The sequence below is a fragment of the Ambystoma mexicanum genome, chromosome 5q, assembly GCF_040938575.1.
Source record: "Ambystoma mexicanum isolate Mex_15411 chromosome 5q, UKY_AmexF1_1, whole genome shotgun sequence".
Lineage (NCBI taxonomy): Eukaryota > Metazoa > Chordata > Amphibia > Caudata > Ambystomatidae > Ambystoma > Ambystoma mexicanum.
In genome coordinates, this window is record NC_090933.1 from 1,315,987,217 (window position 1) to 1,316,006,024 (window position 18,808).

At 46.3% G+C, this 18,808-nt stretch overlaps 1 protein-coding gene across 3 annotated transcripts in view; it reads left to right on the top strand.

Moving 5' to 3' along the window:
• Positions 1-1,706: 1,706 nt before the first annotated feature.
• LOC138498471 (zinc finger protein 84-like) overlaps positions 1,707-18,808 on the top strand; it is a 762,144-nt gene continuing 745,042 nt past the window's right edge. For 2 of the 3 annotated variants that reach the window (XR_011278720.1, XR_011278721.1), the window contains exons 1-3: positions 1,707-1,874; positions 6,517-6,577; positions 7,182-7,262. The gene's annotated coding sequence lies outside the window, so the exon portion shown is untranslated. The remainder of the gene's footprint in view (positions 1,875-6,516; positions 6,578-7,181; positions 7,263-18,808) is intronic. The other variant, XM_069622218.1, reaches the window with a different exon arrangement.

Genomic DNA, 18,808 nt, shown 5'->3' on the forward strand with positions numbered 1-18,808 from the left:
TAAGTACTGGGACGAGGAATAGTGGACGTGGAGCTAATGTTCTGATTACTTACTGGCAATCTTCATTACTCCTAGTCCTACTCTTCCTCGTCACAGTACAGACGACCCTCCTCACCCTCCCTGTGGGGAAGGTCCCATGCTACGGCTTGGTAATATAGAAATAAGAAGAAATAGAAGAAGGTTCTGTGTCGGAGGCGGGTGCGGGAGGAAGACTAGGAGTAATGAAGATTACCGGTAAGTAATCAGAACATTTCTGTCTATACTGGGGCTATCCCGGACCATGCCGCTCGTCCTTTCCTGCACATGCTCTATTGATTGGTATACTGCGCTCTGTGTGCTTATCGCCTCTGTGTAAGACATGAATCCTGACATCCTTTTACTGCCATGCTCCGCTGATTCGTATTTTCGTCTTTAGTGGTTGTTCTACCGGAGCATGCCTCTCCTTTCCTATGCAGGCTCTACTGACTAGTGTCTCGGAGCTCTGCATGTTTATCACCTATGCTTAAGACATGAATACTTCACACAGTTCTAATATGATTATTGACTTTGATTTAAATAACGCTTATTGACTCTCTGTTTTGCTCGGTTCTGACATATTCTTTGAATATTTTATGTACTTTTCTCAGTTCACCGATTTGTTGTACATTATTGGGATCGTATTTAAAATTAATAAAAAATTATAATAATTAAAAAAAGGCCATGAATACTGAGCATCCTTTTACTGCCCAGCACCTTGTGATATCCCTAAGAATGCCTCGCCTCCGTTCGTGCGCATGCTCTGCTGATTAGTGTCACGTTGCTCTGCGTGTGTATCTCTTTTGCTTAAGACTTGAATACCGAGTATCCTTTTACTGCGCATGTTCCAGTGATTGGTATTCCTGTCTACGAGTGTGCAATCCCTGAGAAAGCCTCTCGTCCTTTATTGCGCATGCTCTACTGATAAGTGTCTCGGAGCTCTGCGTGTTTATAACCTCACGTAAGACCTGAATACTGATCATCTTTTTACTGCACATGCTCCAGTGAATCGTACTCTTGTCGACGCTGGTGAAAGCTCGGCGCATGCCTCACGACCTATTGCGCATGCTCTACTGATAAGTGTCTCGGTGCTCTGCGATCACGCTTCTGCGCAGGACGCCATCATGGACCATGCGGTTTGTTAAAGAAGGGGGAGGCTGGCTCTCCATGGCGCACACTGCGTGAAACCAGTGCCTGGCTCTCTGGTGCCATCCACTCGCACTGCCCGGTGCCCACGGGGAACTTTTGGCTACTGATTGCCATGGTGGTGTCATTCCTGGTGGTTTCATAGGGCCTGCATAACAATGGGAACATAGAAAGTGCCACAAGGAAAGAGACGTGCATCGCCACAGCCGGACACTGATTGCATCGCTGGTTTAGCAGTTGCAGACGTCTTGAGGATTTTATATTTGTGTTTTGTCTGTTCTAGTTTGCTTGCCAGGTGGATGCATCTGTGCGTGCGCAGTTTTTTTGTGTGCTGCACGCTCTCTACTGGGTATTTTCTGAGCTGCGCATTGTCAGGAAAGCGGTGTCTCAGTTCTGCGCGTGCGCAGTTGTTGTGCGACAAACGCTCGCTCTACTGTGCACTAAGCAGTGTCTCAGCTCTGCGCAGTTAGTTGTGTGCCACACGCGCATTATCTACTAAGCAGTGTCTTAGCTGTGCGCATGTCTGTTCTTTGGGTTTGCGGCGCGGGCGGGCAATCTGGAGTCACTCGCTGAGGTCGCGAGCGGTGGGTGCTCCCAGGTGCTGCCTCTTAAGTACATTACGCAGTGCACGTGCAGCCCGGGCGGGGCCCCATTGTCTCACTCCGCTGCATGGGGGCAAAGGGCGCCTGATCTCAAGGCGTGGTCAGAAGCAGGTAAGAACACCTGCCCACATTTGCAAATAAAAACCACCAATACTTGGATAGTGGAGCAACATATTATTCCCTACCTGCAAACTGTCTTTAGATCAGGACTAAACGATCTCATCTCTGACACCCAAGTGATCCAGAAAAGAATCTCTACCTATGCTTCATTGAGTGGAGCATTTATTGCGTGAATAGGGGAAAACCTTGGGTGAAGTTGTAGCACCAACGGACAAATGCCCCATCTCTGCATTTCATCAGAGCACTGTATTCTGCAATTTCTGTTCCAATTTATGTTGATGGAAGTGAACTCTCACTCCCCCTGTCCACACAAATAGAGGGCTGTGCCCCTGTATTGTATAATGTGTATGTAGCAGACATGAATACTAGTCTGTCCTTGGTTAATTTCCTCCTAAGGTAGGTGAAATGGGAATAAGGTTGTTATCCTATGCGGATTACCCGTTGTCTTGGATAAGACCCCTATTGTCCTACAAAGATTATTGGACACTGTGTATATGCCTCTAACAATGATCTTATTATTAACACCCAAAAGACTAAAGTCATGATGGTAGGTGTGCAATCCAGGAAAAAAAGAACATTTATGGAAGATAAATAATAAACGTCTGGAACTTGTGGATATCTACCCATATTTGGGCATGCCTGTCGTTAGCCATCCGGCTCTGTTAATGTATGACAAAATATCCTGTAGGATGGTTAACCATTGGAATGTTATCAGAAGATATCTACAGCAAGTTATTCCATTGAGGGCTTTATTGAAATATATAGATATATTATTATTCCTGGAGTACTGTATGCAGTGGATGTTCTAAATGACATGTGCAATGGCTTGATAAACTTGAAGGGAAATTCTGTAAACCAGTTCTTAAACACCCTAGAGCTGCCCCGATAGAAGCAATTAGATGTGAACTAGGAATTGTTTCACTGTCCACATTGAGGAAAATACACAGTGTCAAAAACTTTATAACAGTGTTGTGCGTCCATCTAAATAGGGAGCCTTTTTGGCATTATAGCAAATGCTATTTGCGCTGGTCACACAAATAACCGTCTGAGTGCTTTGCAGAAGACGGGATTCCTGTTTATTCAATATTAACTTAAACAATATTGATTTCAATAACGAGGTCTTTCGTTTTAATAATATAATGAAAAGGAAGGCTACCGAATGGGATATGATTAATTGCCTGGAGTACTTGAATACCCAAAAAATATATGCCTTCTATATTAGAGAAGGATTTAGGCTTGGTGAGCCATGGGATTATCTGTTAAGACACAGACAAGCTTATTTTAAGAAATTTATGATGTTCTTATGTTTTAATATTCTTCCTTGTAAAGAGTACACTGAGGGTTGGAGATCAGTTCCGTATGAATTGAGGAAATGTCGATACTGAGGCTAGAAACGGTGAGACATCTGCTCAACGGGTGCTATAAACGTGGTGGGCTATATATCCAGGGATATTCTCACCTGGTATGCAATTTGGAAATGGGAACTACGGATCAATTCTGGGCTATTATTTATGCTGCACATTCTCAGGTGTATATTGGTGCAGCATATTACATTTGGAAGAAGATTTTATGTCATTATATGTAATTCCTTTTATTTTATTTTGACATTAGTGAAATGCTCAGTCTCATACAACTCATAGAAAGTTTCAGGATAACCCGGGGTCATCTGGGAGCTGGTTACATAGAAAGCTTAGTTGCAGATTGTTACAATCCGGAAATACAACATTAGTTAATAATAACCAGGTTACTCACCGTTGTGACCACCTTACTCCTAGCCCATAGTCCCCTTTCTTCCATACTTATGGGACATCTCTATGTGCTGTGGGACGGGACCAGAGCACTTTGTAAAAAGCATCCACATTTTTCCTCTCTTTCTTGCGCGGGGCCCGGCACGTGGCCGTAACCCCGCCCACCTTGGCTCCGCCCTGCGCATCTCCCATCAGTCCTTTTCTATTTCCAGGTCAGAGACCTATTAGCAATAACAGAAGAACCTTATTAGAGGGGACGGTGGGCGTATGGAGGAAAGGGGACTATGGACTAGGAGTAAGGTGGTCACTACGGTGAGTAACCTATACTCCTACGTCCGTCCCCTAGAGCGGGGAAGATACTCGTTGTCCTGATCGCCTTGGGCGTCATCTGACAGGTCAGGATCCTGCTGAGCCGTGTCAGGCGCTGCCTTGTCCACTGGGGACGGTGGAGGCAAAGGCAGAAGAGTCAGGGGAGGCACCGTAGACAAGGGAGGCGCCGGTGGAACCACCGGAGGAACTGGTGGAGCCGGAGGTGCAGGTGGACATATCTCCCTGAAAAGCCCTTTGAAGTATTCCCTCGTGGGGTCGGTACGCATAAGTGGTTGAAATTTACTGAAAAAGGCGTCCTCCGAGGACTGTTTCGGAACCTGAGGCGGCCTCTCATGAGGTGGACAAATCCAGGGACGTAACTGAGAAGGGTGCCACGCAGGCCCCTCCACCGACGTATCCACATAAATCAAAGGTGCCGACCCCACAGGCAACAAAACATTGTGCGGAAGAGGCATCTGGGCGTTCCAATCATAATCTGGCCGAAAATGATGCGCACAAGGGACTCTATGTTCACCCAAGGGACCAAGCCCTATACCAGAGTCCGATGATGTAGTTGTAGGGGTAGCACCTAAAATGGCCACCGCGATCATGGTGGGAACGGGTGCCATTTTGTCCTCATCTGAGGGGAACTGCGACACGTGAGGAAGTGAGGCAGGGGTCCCCGTCGATGGATCAGGGGTCTTAACTTTAGCCTTAACATAAGGAGCCTCGGCAGAGCCGGTACTGCGAGGCCTGGAATGTTTTTGTGACATACTAACCGCCAACTTAGCCTTCAAAGGAAGGACCTCGGCACTGCCGGTAAAAGAAGAACTTTGCTTCTTTGCCCCCTCAACAGGTCTGGTGTCGCCGGAAGAGCGGGAACGGTGAGAAACAGCTTTCACCGACAAGGCCTTCTCAGGCCTCTCAGAACTGTTGGTAGCTTTAGCCTCTGAACGAGGGACCTCGGACCCAGGCCCGGTAACAGCCTTATCTGCGGGGGCCTCGGACATCCGTTCGGTAACAGCAAGGCCTCGGGGCGCACCCCGGTCTTATTTTTGAGGGAAGCCGACAGAGATGCCTCAGAGCAAGCTCCGGTATCCCACGACTCAGTAGAACTGAGTCTAAAAACAGCCCCCACAGGAGGGGCCTCGGAGCATACTTCGGTATCCACAGGCCCCTTAAGGAGACCCTCAGAGAAAACTCTGGTAGAATTATTAGGCCCAACGGGCACCTCAGAGCGATCAACGTCCCTCCCGGTCCGAGAGGAATTGGAAAGGTATCCCCCGGCCGGGGTGCTCTGAAAAGTAAAGAACTTACCAGGCGTTTCTTCTTCTTGTCGATGAACGCCTGAAAATGCGAAGGAGGAGTTTGTCGGAACACCTCCTCCCACCGCTCCAACCGACGTTGAAATGCCCGGGCCAAAAGAGAGTCGCAGTAAAAAACAGGAGTCCCAACGGTGATCCGGTCCCAAGCACTCTAAACAAAGAGGATGGGTATCCGCCCTTGCGAAACGACGGTGACACGATGAAAAATCTGGAAAGTCTAGTTTGAAAGACAGAGACAGACTAGTACACGATCGCTAGCGAAAGCCAGAGAGGAAAAATGGGAAGAAAATCTTCTGAGGATGCAAGTGCCGAACGAGCGGAGAAAAGGACTGATGGGCGATGCACGGGGCGGAGCCAAGGTGGGCGGGGTTACGGCCGCATGCCGGGCTCCGCGCAAGAAAGAGAGGAAGGACACATTTTTGGAAACATTTGGATGCTTTTTACAAAGTGCTGCAGTCCCGTCCCACAGGACGGAGAGATGTCCCATAAGTATGGAGGAAAGGGGATGGGACCTAGGAGTACATATTTTTTATGCAACCTATGTAATGTTTTTATATGCTTTGAATCATTGATATGGTTTTAATAATGTTCTTAAACTGTGTGTATAAGGTTTTTAATTAACCAATTTGCAGAATAAAGATTTTTTTTTTTAAAAACGAGCTGCATAGTGAAGTAACTCAACCAAGTGGCACCCCTTGGCCAGAAAAGTGGCCCGCTTTGAATGAGAAAATGGACCTACACTAGCATTTAGCATTTTTGCAAAGTTCTTGAATCACAATGTAATAAAATATGTAAAGCTGTGAATTATTGACATTGAGTAGGAGTTACTTAACCGTGGCGTGTAGTTTGGGAGTGGCGCGCATGACTAGCACGGGGGGTGCATTGAGTGTGTTGCCCTAGGCACCAAATGGACTAGAAACTGCCCTGGGTGGATGGGCTCCTTTTTGTCTCCATGGGACCTCAAATGCTATCTTTTAAGTAATAATTGGGGAATCATTTGCTGTAGGTGAGTGACCAGTGACTATTCACTCCCACTGATCATCTGTTTTGGCCAAGTATTAGTTCCGTTGTCTCTGCTTGCTCTTCATAAACCTCCAGTTAATCCTGTCTTCTGTGTACAAGATGGAGGATGCATTACAGGGCGGGGAGTGGGGAAGGCAGCTCCACTTTGGATGCTTCGATTATGTATTGTTTTAGGATGTCTTGCATTTGTAGTATTTAATTAATAACATAAATATCTTCCATTTCCAGATCTAAACACAATATTGTGTCATCCTACTCTGCAAAACCTAAGAAGCCCAGGCACCAAAAGGTAGATAACTGCTGTAGTTTGTTTGTCTGCACCAGTTGTTCAATGCTTCTGAGATAGCCTGTCTCTCACCCTGCGTTCTTGGACCCTTCATGTCCCCTTTTCTCCTGTCTTTTCTCCATTCCTCCCTCCTGCCTCTTCCTGAAAGTGGTGTCCAGATCCAGGTTTAGCATCCAGGTCTGTGGCTCAGTGGACTAGTGCATTCTCTAGAAGGATCCTTGTGTGTGTGTGTGTGTGTGTGTGTGTGTGACCTCAAAGTCACTAGTTTGAATCCCTGCAAATCCACCCAGACCTTCAACCATGCAAGATTAACAGAATGAGGCGCTGAGTTGTGTAACAATGAACATCTGTTACCTTGTGTCTATAATGCAAAAATACACCAGTGCGTGTGGGGGGGGGGGTGCACTCTACATATAGAGACATTATGTTATGTTAATCCTCTACTCAGCGCTGTCCTATTAAACTTAATTGGTAATTCGCTAGTGGACCTGTATGGTGGATCACAGCACTTTGCTACTTTGCTATGGGGGTGGAGGAGCGGAGTTTTACAAGTGAATTAAATGGGCACATTGGTAATTACAATTAGTGTTGGTTGTTCTCTTTCCAGATCACCTGGGGAAGCAAGAGGTTGATGTAAAGCCTTCATCGGGAGCCACTGAATAAAACGGAACACAAGATCTGCACTTTGGTGGGTGTTGTTTTGTGTCTAGGCACGAAAGAATGAGCATTCTGGAGGGGAATTGAGAGCATGCAGTAGTCGATGGAAATGGTGGTATAGTGTGCAGAAGTATAACAGAACCACACTCCCCTTGCCTGCCCACCCACTGGAGGGGTCACAACATGAGGTGATATAAAAGGAAGCCCCCGCGCTTGTGAAGGAAGATGAGTCAAGGACAGTGACATGCCCACTTGCACCCGTTCATGAGCATTTAGCAAGTCAGGTGATCTAAGTATTGCAGCCTCCTGACATCATCTGCATCCCTTAATTATTAACTTATTGTCCCCAGTTATAGGAAATAATGACCCACTGGCATCGTTAGGTGCTGGGATCCCCTATTGGCTAGCATCCTGTGTGCATTCCTGATGAAGACCCACTTTGAAGCACTCTCCCACACATTGCCCTGGGAGGGAAGCTCCAAGATGTGGCTCCATCAACTGGGTCTAGATCTTCATCAAGTCCTCACAGCTCACACCCTGCAGATATTGTTGCTAACAACAGCATGATTCAGTCATAAACGTAGCGAACTCTGCATGACGTGCTATGTGTGGGATCTACATTCCAGATCTTGGCCCATCCTGGCAGGAGGGGTCAGGGATGGACCATATCCATTAATGCCTCAATCACTGATGTGACACAACCTTTATGTGAAATATAGCATTAAGAGTCTTGGTTTTAGGCCAGAGTAACCTGCCCTTGGTGTTATGGTACCACCTGCTGCGTAGGAACGTAGATATTTTAGAACCAATATATTTTGTTTTCAGGGATATCTCTCTTGCTCATACCCACACTCACCTGACTGTAAAATCATGATGTCATCTATTGCATGTGAAAGTGGGCAGCAAAGATAGGTAAACCTACTTGTTCCAAGGAGGCGGAATCCAGATTTTTCTTTTGGAAAATGTGTTGCTATCTTGGGAGCTTTGCTTAAACTCGATGCTGGTTATTGTCCTCATTATTCCTCAGCCTCCCTTTGCTTCTCGATGCCGTTCTTTTCCTCTTCTTGCACCTATACATTGGAACGCTCTTCCACATCTCTCCGTGCATCCTCTACCTAACTGAATTTTCTTTTCCAATTAAAAGCTCCTTCTTTCTCTTTCCCGTAGTCAGCTTTGATCACTAATTTGGTTATTTTGCTTCATTTTTATTGTACCATTGCATCTTAAATGTTTGTAAAGCTGTTTGGTGAACGCTCTCAATAAATGAATTACAAATACAAAATACAACTGCCTTAAAAACAGATATAAACAATTGTACCCTTCTTATGAAATAATTATTTATTAATGTGATGAGTTCATATTACACTTTGCACATTTAAACATGTATTACAAAACATATAACACAATTTATCGTAAAACTACAAATCAATAATATATACATTAATTTCCATTGAATCTAAATAGCAATTCATCACTAATAATGTAGCATAACCTTCTGCAATATTCATGACGGCTCCTACTTGAGCTCCTAAAATAACATTTGGACCTTAACATTTTTTTGTTTTATTGATTCAGGCTCATTCTGAGCAAGACAATAAGTCATTATGTTCTCTTACTAAATCATCATCTTCCATACACAGTGTAAAGCAACGTGCAGTGCCTTATTCTCGGTTTTCAAGCAGTGCTGCCAGAAACTGTCATCTCTTATCCCGTCCTAACGATTAACCAAGCCTCCCAGGACAGACCTGTATTATGATCCCTTTTCCCTACATCCTCCCAGGACAGACCTATATAATCCCTTTTCCCTACATTCTGCCTGTACAGACCTGAGATAATGATCCCTTTTCCCTACATCCTCCCAGGACAGACCTGTATAATGATCCCTTTTCCCTACATCCTCCCAGGACAGACCTGTATAATGATCCCTTTTCCCTACATCCTCCCAGGACAGACCTGTATAATGATCCCTTTCCCTACTCCTCTGAGGACAGACCTGAATAATGATCCCTTTTCCCTACATTCTGCCAGTACATGCTAAGCTGTTTCCCCCATAATCGATAGTTTACACAATCCACATGTTCTTTTTGATTTCGGGCTACCTCTTTTAGGTCCTATTACTGTCAGCGTTGATAAACTGTTTGTGTCAAGAAGCATAGAAGAATGTATGCAACGTGGGGGTGGGAGGGTCAGAGGGGGACACATGGCTCTGGGCAAGGTGATGGTTGTAGCGGTGCCGTGTTCACTGTAGCACACCTAAGGAAGGATAATGAGGCTTGAACTTAAGGCTTTGCATAAGGTGGTTGATGATCTGATGAAGTGTTTAGCTTCTAAAGGGGGCAAGCACAGTTTCCCCGCATGTAGTCAGTCCACCAAATGTTCATGTTTTTTCGGCACTGAGGGGAAACATGCATGGTGTTGTTGATAGACTGGTGGACCACAGAGGTCGGAGGAGGTAATCCAGGGGCTGACCCACAGTGTCCTGACGATTGGGGGTTCTGATATGGCTAGCTGAAATGGTATGTCTATGACTTGAAACAATCTTGGAACTGCATTTTCCTGGTGAATGTGCCCAAGCTGCTGACAGTGACATGAACCTAAAGATGACCTAGTGAATAAAGTAATCCACTGGGTAAGGGCCAAAAGGGATGCCTTTCCATAATTTGGAGCGACATAGTGGTATGCGAATGGTTGCCAGGCAGGGAGGGATTTGATGTCCAACTAGCTGACCCCAGGATGGTGCGAGATGTTTCATTGATGGAGCAGAGAGCCCTACAACCGCATGATCTTGAAATGTCAATTAAATTCTCACCGCCGAATGAGCAACTGGGTGAGGGAGACGAAAGGGTAGGAGTTCCATTGGGTGGGACACACTGTGATATGCCCATTGTGATATGTCCAATCTAGAGGTTCCACCCAACTTCAACGAGGTGAGGCCACAAGACTGACCCCGCTTTGACAGGTGCTCCTTGTGCCTTGTGAGCTGCTGGCATGCACCAGAGGGATGGAGGGATGGATGGTCGGTACACTGGGGCTCATAATGGAGGTACTATCGTTACCAGCTGAGGGACTCTCTGGTGATGTGGGGAAGGGTGTCTCCCAGGACCGTGCAGACTGAGGGGGCGGGCACCCCATCGTTGTGTTGTCAAATGCTGATGTTTTGGTTAAACAGGATATCCTGGATCAGAAGGATGATGCAGTTGAGTTACCCATTGGAACCATCGTACAACACGGGCATCAGATGTGCACCACATCTTGGAATATTGCTGATGTTAACAAATATTTGGTGGACAACAAATGGCTTGGTTTATTCACACATTTGAGGTGATTAGTTTACAAAACGTGTGGGCTGCTGAAGCCCCCACTTCCAGGGGTATGCCATGTATGGGATTCCCACCAACCAGGGCCAACATGACCGCCATAATGGTGGGTTGCTGACATGGTAAATGAGTCCATGTGCAAGTCAATTAGAGTTACGGATTCAGGCTCTATAGACTCTTTGGAACAACATCTTAAATCTCTAGATGGGTCTAATATCCTTCTTCTAAAACTATATGTTAGGTAGTCGCAGGGACTAGGTATTGATCTTCTCCGCAGTGCTACGGAGAGAATTGATGCCTGAAGGTCTAATCCAGCTAATTCCTTGCAAACTATCTTAATGGTGATTTTCATCTGCAATACGAGCCTTTAGACAGTATGGTGGAGATAATGGAGGAGGAGGATCACCATTGGGTTATGAATGTTTTAAATTCAATCAAGTCCAAGATGCAGTATAGGCTGGTGGAGGAGGCTGCAATGTTGCTGATGGGGGGTTAACCCTAGGGCCTGTAATGGCCGTTTTCCTAGGTATGTGCTGGCCATTGACACATTCGATAATGTCCACTTGCGCAGTAAAATAGACCATCTTGGCAAATCTAGAGGCTTGGCAATCTGTAGCTAATTTCTCCATACACCAGAGAAGCGAGAGTGATCATCATCCGTTCTGGGCATTGAAAGTGACTGATTCTACTGAGTGTTCCGCTGGCTTTAGTGGGCCATGCCCAGCGCAATATCAAGTGGACTCATGTTCATCTACCAATGGTCCTGCCATTGGATTATGGGGACATTCTTCCTCTTTTACAACATTTCACCACTTTAGAGAGTACTGCACATCTAACGGGACAGAAGGTCACTGCAGACCTGCTGAGGAACCCTGACTCGTTTTTCTCTAAATCACAAAGCCGTTACTTTCCTTATGATTGCCTGAACCCCTTGGTATGGTGCCGACTGTAGAGCAGCAAAACTAGCTTTAATTCTACAAGCAAGGCTCCAACGTGCTGTGGGTATCTCGATTATCCAAGAGACCAGGAAAGCCTACCATTTGCTCCTGAAAGAGAAAGACCAAGCATGGACTGAAGATATTTGGAGCCAACTGCTGACAGCTATTAGCAGTGGTGGGGGGTTCACAGGGTTTCTGAGGAATCATGGGATTATGCCACGAGAATACCAGTAGTGATCAGCAAGGCTGTGTTCCTGAATCTGTGTGGGTCGTTCAGTTTTCAGAACTATACAAGGAGAATAGATCTTTTGTTCGGAATACACAAGGCCCCCTGACCGGCACTCCATGTGTGATTGACCTCACTGATCCATCCTTCCTCATCTCTTGTGAGGAGGTTGGAGAATAGGTCTCTTGTCTGGGATACACAAGGCCCCCTGGCCCGCACTCCATGTGTGATTGACCTCACTGATGCATCCTTCCTCATCTCTTGTGAGGAGGTTGGAGAATAGGTCTCTTGTCTGGGATACACAAGGCCCCCTGGCCCGCACTCCATGTGTGATTGACCTCACTGATGCATCCTTCCTCATCTCTTGTGAGGAGGTTGGAGAATAGGTCTCTTGTCTGGGATACACAAGGCCCCCTGGCCCGCACTCCATGCGTGATTGACCTCACTGATCCATCCTTCCTCATCTCTTGTGAGGAGGTTGGAGACTAGGTCTCTTGTCTGGGATACACAAGGCCCCCTGACCGGCACTCCATGCGTGATTGACCTCACTGATCCATCCTTCGTCATCTCTTGTGAGGAGGTTGGAGAATAGGTCTCTTGTCTGGGATACACCAGGCCCCCTGGCCGGCACTCCATGCGTGATTGACCTCACTGATGCATCCTTCCTCATCTCTTGTGAGGAGGTTGGAGAATAGGTCTCTTGTCTGGGATACACAAGGCCCCCTGGCCCGCACTCCATGCGTGATTGACCTCACTGATCCATCCTTCCTCATCTCTTGTCTGGGATACACAAGGCCCCCTGGCCCGCACTCCATGTGTGATTGACCTCACTGATGCATCCTTCCTCATCTCTTGTGAGGAGGTTGGAGAATAGGTCTCTTGTCTGGGATACACAAGGCCCCCTGGCCCGCACTCCATGCGTGATTGACCTCACTGATGCATCCTTTGTCATCAACTGTGAGGAAGTTAGCAGAGCTCTACAGAAGCAGAAATTGGGCATGTCCACAGGGCCGGATAGGGTCCCTATTCATTTTCACATGTCAGAACCTGGCATATGGGTTCCATATTTGACTAGGCTGTTTAACTCTGTTGTACAAACTAATGTTGTTTCTGTCTCTTGGACACAGGCAGAGATTGTGCAGATTTTTTTGTTATTTAAAAAAAAGGCTTGAGGGATCTACTGAGGATCTGCCATCCTCGACTCAGGGGGCAAAATATATGCCAAATAGTATTGAGCCACCTGGAAGCCTGAATTAGTAATAATTGTATTGGTCACCGTCAGGCAGGTTTCTGCAGTGCCCTAAGCACTGTGGATCAAAACTTGAGGTTGCGCTTAATATGTGACAAGTATGCTGTATTAAGGACAATTAAAGTGCATGCCATCTTTGTAATCCTTCGTACGGCTTCTAATACTGTGCCAAGGAGCCGCCTGTGGGAAATTTTACATAGTTTAGACATCCCATCGCATTTGCTGCAGCCATTCAGATACTTTATTCAGGCAACACGGCTGTGGGGCGCTGGGGCACTGATGGGAGCACAACGCAACCCATTAGCATTGAGAAGGGAGTCCGCCAGGGTTGTCTGCTGGCTCCCAAACTCTTTTGCATTTTCCTCAATGGGATTATTGCTGATTGGGTGTCTGTGTGTACTGATGCCCCAAAACTGGCCGGTGATGAAATCCCAGTCTTAATGTTTGCAGATGATGCGGTCCTTCTTTCTTACACTGATAGGCACCAAGAAACAATTTCAGCTCTTCGAGGATTTCTGTGGTCGGAAATGGCCTAGCCATCAATGATGGAAAAACCAAGAGCGTGGTCTTCAGTGTGGGGGTAACGAAGAAACCGAAACCCCCAAGGTTGGAACTGGAAGACGGTTGCATAATCGGGTCGACCACTAGGATTATCTAGGCTTGAAGGTGGCGTCATCCTGCCATTGGGATCTGCACATGGCCAAGGAGCAGGTCTCATTGGCTACATACAGTGGGGCCCTCTAGAGGTTCTCGTGCGACTTTGGCAATGGTGCTGTCTGGGTATCTTTGGAAGCCTACAAAGCCCAAGCAAGGCAGGCTACTATTGACCGAGCAGAGCTGTGGGGATATGCAAACTGCTCACTACTATTGAAAATAAATATCCGAAAAACTTGCTTCGTCTCCCTTTGACTGTTATGTTATGTTATTGTGCTTGTAACGTGCCAAAGCCCATAGGCATCCAGGCGCCGAGAGAACAAAATACAGAGAACAAAATGCGGTAAAAGATTACTGCAGAAGTTTACACTAACACTAATTGAAAAGGTACATTTTTAGTTGTCTTCGGAAGGCAAGAAGGTCTTCTGTTTAACACAGGGATGCAGGCAGTGCATTCCATGCTTTGGCTGCCTGAGTGTGGAAAGCCCTTCCCGAACCTCGGGAGCGTTTCACCCGGTGCTGTACCAGTAAATAGCCTTCAGCCGACCTAAGATTCCTTTTATGCTGGTAGATGCCAATGACATCCTTTAGGTAAGCAGGAGCATTTCCAAAGATGCATTTATGACATATTATTATCAGTTTAAATTGAATTTTGCTTTCCACGGGAAGCCAGTGCAATTTTTTTCTGGCTGCAGTAGTGGGTTCAGAACAGTTCATTTGAAAAATGATGCGGATAGCCTTGTTTTGGATTTTTTGTAGATCCTGAATTTGGGCTTTACCTGCACCACCTAGAAGTGCATTACAGTACTCTACCCGTTGCAAGATGACACCTCTCACAAGTTTAATACGATTTTCGACTGAGACTAGAGGTGCGACCTGCCTGAGCACTTTAAGATGATAGTTAGTGCTAGTGCCAATTACTGCAACATGGCCTCCACAGTCTAAACTGGATTCCATGAAGGTGCCCAAGGTTTTAACTTTCTGCACAACGTTAATAAAACTACCATCAATCCTGAAGTCGGTATACTCCTGGCCCAACTTGATTTGTGCCCGACGTGGGGCAAAAACCACGAGCTCGGTCTTTGTGGCACTCAGGCACAGCCAATTGGTGGACATCCACTGTTTTATCAGTTGATAAACCGCATTTACTGTGATTTGATCCGTATCATAATCGCCGGTGATGTTGATGACAAACTGGAAGTCGTCAGCATAGTTACAAAAGAAGGTCTAAAAAAGATCTAATTCGTAGCAGAGTGGATAAATGTAGATATTGAATAACAATGGGGAAAGGCATGCCTCCTGGGGCACTCCACACGTTATAATTTGTGACCCAGAGGCACTGTCCCCCCAATGCACCTGTGACCGATGGCCCTCAAAAAATGCTGTCAACCAGACTATAGCATGATCGAAGAGGCCTCCAACAGTCTGCATTCTTTCAAGTAGGATTTTATGATCTAGTAAGTCAAAGGCTGCTGATAAATCCAACAACATCAACAGCCCTGACTTGCTATCTTCCAGCCTAGAGAGCATATAAGTCTGTAGGTCCAGAAGAGCAATCTCTATGCCATGATAACTTCTGAACCCTGACTGCTTGGCATGCAAAATGCCTACTATCTGGACATGGACCTGAAGCTGGATAGTTGCTGTCTTATCTATGAGCTTGAGGAAGAACAAGGTGTCGGTGATTGGTCTAAGGTTTGCTGCATTAGTGGGATCAAGGCCCACTTTTTTTAGTAGCGGTGAAACTGCTACATTCTTTATTGATTGAGGAATGACACCTGTTCGAAAGGAAGCAGTGGCAAATCTACAAAGAAAAGGCGCAAAGAGTTCCTTATGTTCCAAAATAAGTTTGGATGGAAGCAGTTCACCCGGACAATTGGTAGGATGCATAGACTTGAGAATTTTCAAAATGTCAGCAGTAGTAGATGCTCGGAAAGTAAAACCTGCTACAGAACCTGGAAGAGTATCACTACTTGATATGGAAGCTGGCTGGGTTTGTGACGTCCTTGTACAAGTATGATGTGTCTCAAAGGGTAATGGAGTAGGTTTTAGTATGGGCGACGGGGCTGCTAGTGCTTCTAATTTGATTTTATCTTGGGCTTTTGATAGTTTATCTGCAAAAGCCTCTGTACCCGATTGCATTCATCATCTGTCGGTTTTATAGTAGGACAACAAGCGGTAGGTTTCTCCCAAGATCTAAAAAGGCAGAAAAGTTCCCTGGTCTCATCTCCAGCTGAACTAATTTGATTGTTGTAAAAGGTTTTCTTAGCCTCAACAATTTCTGCTTTATACTGTTTCTCTTTGCATTTCCAAACTGACAAATTAGCAATAGATCTATCCTTCTGCCAGGGATGTTCGGCCTGCCTTTTGCTAGCTCTAAGTTCTGCCAGGGAAGAGGAGAACCATTTGTGGCCATTTGGTAGATCTCTAACTAGTTTATCTTTCAAGGGTGCACATTTATCGAGCATTTCAGTAGTCTCCTGATTATAATTATTTATGAGCATCTCCGGATCATCGGAGTCAGTTGTTTTAGTCATCAAGGTTTGCATATACTTAACCAGGATGGACGAGGTAACATTTTTAAAATTACAGGCTTTGACTGTGTGTTTGGGTACATGCACTATACGTGCTACAGCGGGAAGCTGCAAAGTACACGAAATAAAAAAGTGATCAGACCAAATACATGGTTGACTACACCGAATATACCGGTTTGGTTGGAAACGGGATCCAAAGTCTGGAATCTACATGCTGACTGGCCAATTTATTAATGGGTTTGCTTGTGGTTAAATTAACTTTTAGTTAAGAATAGGGAGGCCGTGAAAGATGTTATGGCGCAGGCTGGGGGTGCGTGCCGGCCGTGGTTCATATATATTGAGGTAGAAATGAGAGTACCTGGCTTGAGTGAGCTTTGGTGCATTCCCTCAGCTATGACTAGTGCAGTCGAGGCAGAGGTGAAATCGGTGGCGTTGATGAATTTTGAAAGCAACATTGTTGCTAAAACTGAAGTTTTAGCTACCTTTCTGCGTTACTGGAATATGAAGCAGAATATGGGTTATGAGGTGCATCTAGGTTTTGTAAACCCCAAATATGAAAGATCATTGTATGCTAAATTTCTAATAATAATCACTAGCCTCTGTAATAAGTTGGACCATTCTGTTTCTGAGACTTGCCCCCTGTATATCTGCATTTGTGAAACTTTGACTAATTTTATGTTAATTTGCCCAGCTACCTTACGGGCTAGGAAGCGTTATTTGAAGTCGTTGTTTCTGGCTAGTAGAATACAAACCACCATTGGCATTGTTGCTCTGCTCCGATTCTAGCGATGTGCCATTGGTTTTCTCAACGTGTAAATATCTTGTGTGGGCATGGAGACTGAGAAGGAAAAGACCATGTTGATTATATCTGGGGACAATTTACTGTACTAATGTTCACCATTGCAGAGGTGTTATCCTTTGTGTGTGGTTTTTGATCTGCACTATTGGAGGTTTCATGCCTTGGTATGAGTGCGTATGCATACATCTAAAGAGTACTTATTGAATTGTTGACATGATTCACTGAATGTTATATTCACTTCATGTCAGCCAACAAACACTCTACTGACATCTGCCTCCTTCTTGAAGACATTGGGCCTCATTACACGGATGGCGGAGAACATTAGTGCCATGGTTCATGCCGATAAGATACCGGCACCGCCTTGGCGGAAAGGGGAATTATCGCCCCATTCCAAGATTGGCGGGGCGGTAATTCCCCCTTCCACCATTGCCCTTCCCCATTCCCATTTTTGCCCCATAGGGGCATAGGGGAAGGTGCTAATTACGGTACCGCAAATTGCGGTACCGTAATTAGCTCCCTGGGTCCCTTTGCGGGTTGGTTTTTAACGCCTGCAAAAAGCAGGTGTTGAATTCCCCAACCCGCAAAGGGACCTCGTAGTAAGGCGGTAAGGATTTACCGGTACCGGTATAATACCGATACCGGTAAACCCTTACCGCCATCCGTGTAATGAGGCCAATTGACTTTGACATTCTCGCACTTACCGAAACATGGTTCAATGCCAGCTCAGTCAATGCTTTTGACTCTCTTCTCCCTGGTGGCTACAAGAGCATTTCCAAGCCATGACCTAACCGGGCTGGCGGTGGGGATGCCTTAATCTTCCCTGAGTGGGTTCCTTCCTCCTTCCTACCCACTCAGCTCTACTCTTCCTTTGAGAGCCTGGTTTGCAAGTTGGCCATCTCTCCCTTCTCCTCCTCTCTGACCATTGCTCCGATCTACATGCTCCCTGGCCCTACCACCCTCTTCCTCTCTGAATGGGCTGTTTTCTGCTCCTCTCTCCTCAATCTCCTCTATTCTACTTCTCCTGGGTGACTTCAACATCCACTTGGACACCGCTATCACAGCATTCACACTCTTTCTTGACCTCTGCACCTCGCTCTCCCTCTCCATTCTCCCTTCTGGACCAACCCACACGGCAGGACACTCTTGACGCCCTCATCCACTTTGATCTCCCCCCCGCCCGACTCCCAACTTGCAGCCCTGAAATGTAAGTGCAGAGCTGCAGAAATGAAGTGGCAAATCTTAGGCTCACCCTCTGACAAAATGGCCTGCTGCATGCTCCATAGACAATACAGATTCTCCATCTGTGCCAAGAAAAGGGCCCACATCCAGGCACAGGTATCTGGTGCATCCAACAACATGGCTGAACTCTTTAAAATCTGCATGAACCAAGCCTTCAGCAGTCTCCTCCTTCCCTCTTCCGTCTCAGGCCCTCTGCAACCCACTGGCCACACACGTGACCACTACAACTCTGGACATCCTGAGCACCCTTGCAACCCTCTCCTCCAACCCCTCCCACCCTCCTCCTTCCTCTCTCTCTCCATCTCCCCTGTCACACCTGATGAGATCACCAGAGTGGTCCGCTCTAAGAAGGTCTAATCCAAACCGGTTTCTCCTTGCTCTTCCAGAACCATCAAGGACAACATTGGCTCCCTTGCCCGCACTCTCACAGATTTCTGCAACCACTCTTTTGCTACTGGTACTTTTCCCTCCACCCTCAAGCACTCACTTGTGTGCCCTCTCCTGAAAAAATCTTCAGCAGATTCTACCTGTCCAGCCAAGTACTGCCCTATTTCTGTCACCCCATTCCTTGGGCAAACTCCTGGAGAAGCCGGCCTTCCCCTAACTTACCGCACACACTGA